The 5,582-nt window shown below is 39.1% G+C and overlaps 1 non-coding gene across 1 annotated transcript; it reads right to left on the reverse strand.

Moving 5' to 3' along the window:
• Positions 1-2,135: 2,135 nt before the first annotated feature.
• On the reverse strand, positions 2,136-2,243 carry LOC112774180 (small nucleolar RNA R71). The gene has a single exon (XR_003188679.1). It is a non-coding gene; the product is annotated as a small nucleolar RNA R71 (small nucleolar RNA).
• Between the last annotated feature and the right edge of the window lie 3,339 nt (positions 2,244-5,582).

The raw sequence follows: 5,582 nt of genomic DNA on the forward strand, positions 1-5,582 counted from the left end.
TCCATGATCACCTGCTGAAGCTTGGCTGGCCATTGGCCATGTCTAGTGTTTTGGACTGGAGCTTTCTTTGAAAGCTTGGCTGGCTAGTGAGCCATGTCTAATTCCTGGACTGAAGCTTTAGACTAACATGGCAAGATTCCTGGAATTCATATTAAAAATTTTTGGAATCCTCATTTTTCCTTTTAATATGCGAAAAATATAAAAGAAAATCCAAAAAAATTAGAAAATCATAAAAATCAAAAATATTTTTCTGTTTCTTGTTTGAGTCATGAGTCATATCATAAGTTTGGTGTCACTTGCATATGCATCTAGCATTTTTCGAAAATATCATGCATTCATAGTGTTCTTCATGATCTTCAAGTTGTTCTTGGTAAGTCTTCTTGTTTGATCTTGATGATTTTTTGTTTTGTGTCTTTTCATGTTTTTCATATGCATTCTTGAATTCTTAGTGTCTAAGCATTAAAGAATTCTAAGTTTGGTATCTTGCATGATTTCTTTGCATTAAAAATTTTTCAAAATTGTGTCTATGATGTTCATCTTGACATTCATAGTGTTCTTGGTGTTCATCTTGACATTCATAGCATTCTTGCATGCATTCATTGTTTTGATCTAAAAATTTCATGCATTGCATAATTTTCATGTTTTTCATAAAAATTTCAAAAATAAAAAAAATATCTTTCCCTTTTTCTCTCATCAAATTCGAAAATTTGGATTGACTTTTTCAAAAATTTTTAAAATCAAGTTGTTTCTTATGAGTCAAATCAAATTTTCAATTTGAAAATCTTATCTTTTTCAAAAAATTTTTTCAAAAATCAAATCTTTTTCAAAATTTTTGGTTATTTTCGAAAATTCCAAAAATATTTTTCAAAATCTTTTTCTTAATTTTTTCACAAATTTTCGAAAATAACATAATCAATTAATGTTTTGATTCAAAACTTGGAAGTTTGTTACTTGCTTGTTAAGAAAGATTCAAACTTTAAGTTCTAGAATCATATCTTGTGATTTCTTATGAATCAAGTCATTAATTGAGATTTTAAAAATCAAATCTTTTTCAAAACTAATTTCTATCATATCTTTTCAAAAATATCTTCTTATCTTATCTTTTCAAAAATATCTTTTCAAAATATCTTTTCTAACTTCCTAACTTCTTATCTTTTCAAAATTTGTTTCAACTAACTAACTAACTTTTTGTTTGTTTCTTAACTTTTTCAAAACTACCTAACTAACTCTCTCTCTCTCTAATTTTCGAAAATATCTTCCCTCTTTTTCAAAAATTTCTTTTTAATTAACTAATTATTTTTATTTTTTATTTTTAATTTCAAAAATTTTCGAAAAAAAAATACTAACAATTTTCAAAAACCATTTTCAAAATCACTAACTCCTTTTCAAAAATTTTCGAAAATTCCCTCCCCCATCTCATTCTATTTATTCATTCATATCCTAACATCTCATCTCACCTCTCTTCCATCCTCACAGTTGTGTTTCTTCCATTATATTACATTCTTTGTCTCCCCCTCTTCTTCCACTCACACAGGAATCCCTATACTGTGGTATAAAGGATCTCCATTATTATTATTATTTTCTGTGCCTTCTTCTTTGTCATATGAGCAGGAGCAAGGATAAGAACACTCTTGTGGAAGCAGATCCAGAACCTAAAAGGACTCTGAAGAGAAATTAAGAGAAGCTAAAATACAACAATCCAGAGATAACCTTCAGAAATTTTCGAACAGGAAAAGGAGATGGCAGCCGAAAATAATAATAATGTAAGGAAGATGCTTGGTGACTTTACTGCACCTAATTCCAATTTACATGGAAGAAGCATCTCCATTCCTGCCATTGGAGCAAACAACTTTGAGCTGAAACCTCAGTTAGTTTCTCTGATGCAGCAGAACTGCAAGTTTCATGGACTTCCATCTGAAGATCCTTTTCAGTTCTTAACTGAATTCTTGCAGATATGTGATACTGTTAAGACTAATGGAGTAGATCCTGAAGTCTACAGGCTCATGCTTTTCCCTTTTGCTGTAAGAGATAGAGCTAGATTATGGTTGGATTCTCAACCTAAAGACAGCCTGAACTCTTGGGATAAGCTGGTCACGGCTTTCTTAGCCAAGTACTTTCCTCCTCAAAAGCTGAGCAAGCTTAGAGCTGATGTTCAAACCTTCAGGCAGAAAGAAGGTGAATCCCTCTATGAAGCTTGGGAAAGATACAAACAGTTGACCAAAAAGTGTCCTTCTGACATGCTTTCAGAATGGACCATCCTGGATATATTCTATGATGGTTTATCTGAGCTATCAAAGATGTCACTGGACACTTCTGCAGGTGGATCCATTCACCTAAAGAAACGCCTGCAGAAGCTCAAGAACTCATTGACATGGTTGCTAATAACCAGTTCATGTACACTTCTGAAAGGAATCCTGTGAGTAATGGGACGCCTATGAAGAAGGGAGTTCTTGAAGTTGATACTCTGAATGCCATATTGGCTCAGAATAAAATATTGACTCAGCAAGTCAATATGATCTCTCAGAGTCTGCATGGAATGCAAGCTGCATCCAACAGTACTCAAGAGGCATCTTCTGAAGAAGAAGCTTATGATCCTGAGAACCCTGCAATAGCAGAGGTAAATTACTTAGGTGAACCTTATGGAAACACCTATAACTCATCATGGAGAAATCATCCAAATTTCTCATGGAAGGATCAAAAGCCTCAACAAGGCTTTAATAATGGTGGAAGAAACAGGTTTAGCAATAGCAAGCCTTTTCCATCATCAACTCAGCAACAGACAGAGAACTCTGAACAAAATGCTTCCAATTTAGCAAATCTAGTCTCCGATCTATCTAAGGCCACTGTAAGTTTCATGAATGAAACAAGGTCTTCCATTAGAAATCTGGAAGCACAAGTGGGCCAGCTGAGTAAAAGGATCACTGAAATCCCTCCTAGTACTCTCCCAAGCAATACAGAAGAGAACCCAAAAGGAGAGTGCAAGGCCATTGACATAAGCGCCATGGCCGAACCTGTGAGGAGAGGAGAGGACGTGAATCCCAAGGAGGAATACCTCCAGGGACGTCCAGTGATCAATAAGGAGATCCCCTCTGGGGAACCAAAGGACTCTGAGGCTCATCTAGAGACCATAGAGATTCCATTGAACCTCCTTATGCCCTTTATGAGCTCTGATGAGTATTCCTCTTCAGAAGAGAATGAGGATGTTACTGAAGAGCAAACTGCCAAGTTTCTTGGTGCAATCATGAAGCTGAATGCCAAATTATTTGGCATTGATACTTGGGAAGTTGAACCTCCCTTGTTCATCAATGAACTAAGTGATCTGGATCAACTGACATTGCCTCAGAAGAGACAGGATCCTGGAAAGTTCATAATACCCTGCACCATAGGCACCATGATCTTTAAGGCTCTGTGTGACCTTGGTTCAGGAATAAACCTCATGCCCCTCTCTGTAATAGAGAAACTGGGAATCTATGGGGTGCAAGCTGCTAAAATCTCATTAGAGATGGCAGACAGCTCAAGAAAATAGGCATATGGACAAGTAGAGGACGTGTTAGTAAAGGTTGAAGGCCTTTACATCCCTGCTGATTTCATAGTCCTGGATACTGGAAAGGAAGAGGATGAATCCATCATCTTAGGAAGACCTTTCCTGGCCACAGCAAGAGCTGTGATTGATGTTGACAGAGGTGAAATAGTCCTTCAATGGAATGAGAACTCCCTTGTGTTTAAAACTCAAGGATCTCCCTCTGCAACCATGGAGAGGAAGCAGAAAAAGCTTCTCTCCAAGCAGAGTCAACCAGAGCCCCCACAGTCAAACTCTAAGTTTGGTGTTGGGAGGCCACAACCAAACTCTAAGTTTGGTGTTGAACTCCCATATCCAAACTCTAAATTTGGTGTTGGAGAGTTTCAACAAAGCTCTGCACATCTGTGAGGCTCCATGAGAGCCCACTGTCAAGCTATTGACATTAAAGAAGCGCTTGTTGGGAGGCAACCCAATGTTTATCTAATTCTTATTTTTATTGTTCATGTTTCTTAGGTTCATGATCATGTGGAGTCACAAAAAATAAAAAATTGAAAACGGAATCAAAACAGCAGAAGAAAAATCACACCCTGGAGGAGCATCTGTCTGGCATTCAGCGCCAGAACAGAGCATGGTTCTGGCGCTGAACGCCAAATGGGCAGCTTCTGGCGCTGAACGCCAGAACAGGCATGGTTCTGGCGTTCAACGCCAGAAATGGCACACAAATGGGCGTTGAACGCCCAAATGGCCACACCTGGCGCTGAACGCCCAGAGTTGGGTACAAAGGCATTTTTATATGCCTAATGGGTGCAGGGATGTAATTCCTTGAACACCTCAGGATCTGTGGACCCCACAGGATCCACTCAGGATCTGTGGATCCCACAGGATCCACTCAGGATCTGTGGACCCCACAGGATCCCCACCTACCTCCACTCACTTCTTCTCACCACTCTCTTTCACACAACCCCATAAACACTCTTCCCTAAAAACCCCTCACCAATCACCTCAATCTCTCTTCCCCACTAAACCTTCACCACTCACATCCACCCACTCTTCCCAATAAACCTACCTCATAAACTCCACCTACCTTCAAAATTCAAAACCAATTTCCCACCCAAACCCACCCATATGGCCGAACCTTAACCCCCCCTCCATTCCCTATATAAAGACCTCCATTCTTCACCAAATTCACACAACACAACCCCTCTATACCCTTCTTGGCCGAACCACATCACCCTCTCCCTCTCCTCCATTTCTTCTTCTTCTTCATCTATTCTTTTGTTTATTGCTCGAGGGCGAGCAATATTCTAAGTTTGGTGTGGTAAAAGCATAGCTTTTTTTGTTTTTCCATTACCATTGATGGCACCCAAGACCGAAGAATCCTCTAGAAGAGGGAAAGGGAAGACAAAAGCTTCCACATCCGAGTCATGGGAGATGGAAAGATTCATCTCTAAAGCCCATCAAAACCACTTCTATGATGTTGTGGCCAAGAAGAAGGTGATCCCTGAGGTCCCTTTTAAACTCAAAAGAAATGAGTATCCGGAGATCCGACATGAAATTAAAAGAAGAGGTTGGGAAGTTCTAACAAATCCCATCCAACAAGTCGGCATCCTAATGGTTCAAGAGTTCTATGCCAATGCATGGATCACCAAGAACCATGATCAAAGTAAGAACCCGGATCCAAAGAACTATGTTACAATGGTTCGGGGGAAATACTTAGATTTTAGTCCGGAGAATGTGAGGTTGGCGTTCAACTTGCCATACATGGAAGAGAACGCACGCCCCTACACAAGGAGAGTCAACTTTGATCAAAGGTTGGACCAAGTCCTTATGGACATATGTGTAGAAGGAGCTCAATGGAAGATTGACTCCAAAGGCAAGCCGGTTCAACTAAGAAGATTGGACCTCAAGCCTGTAGCTAGAGGATGGTTGGAGTTTATTCAATGCTCAATCATTCCCACTAGCAATCGGTCTGAAGTCACTATAGACCGGGCCATCATGATCCATAGCATCATGATTGGAGAAGAGGTGGAAATTCATGAGATTATACCTCAAGAACTCTACA

The sequence above is a fragment of the Arachis hypogaea genome, chromosome 18 (assembly GCF_003086295.3).
Source record: "Arachis hypogaea cultivar Tifrunner chromosome 18, arahy.Tifrunner.gnm2.J5K5, whole genome shotgun sequence".
NCBI lineage: Eukaryota > Viridiplantae > Streptophyta > Magnoliopsida > Fabales > Fabaceae > Arachis > Arachis hypogaea.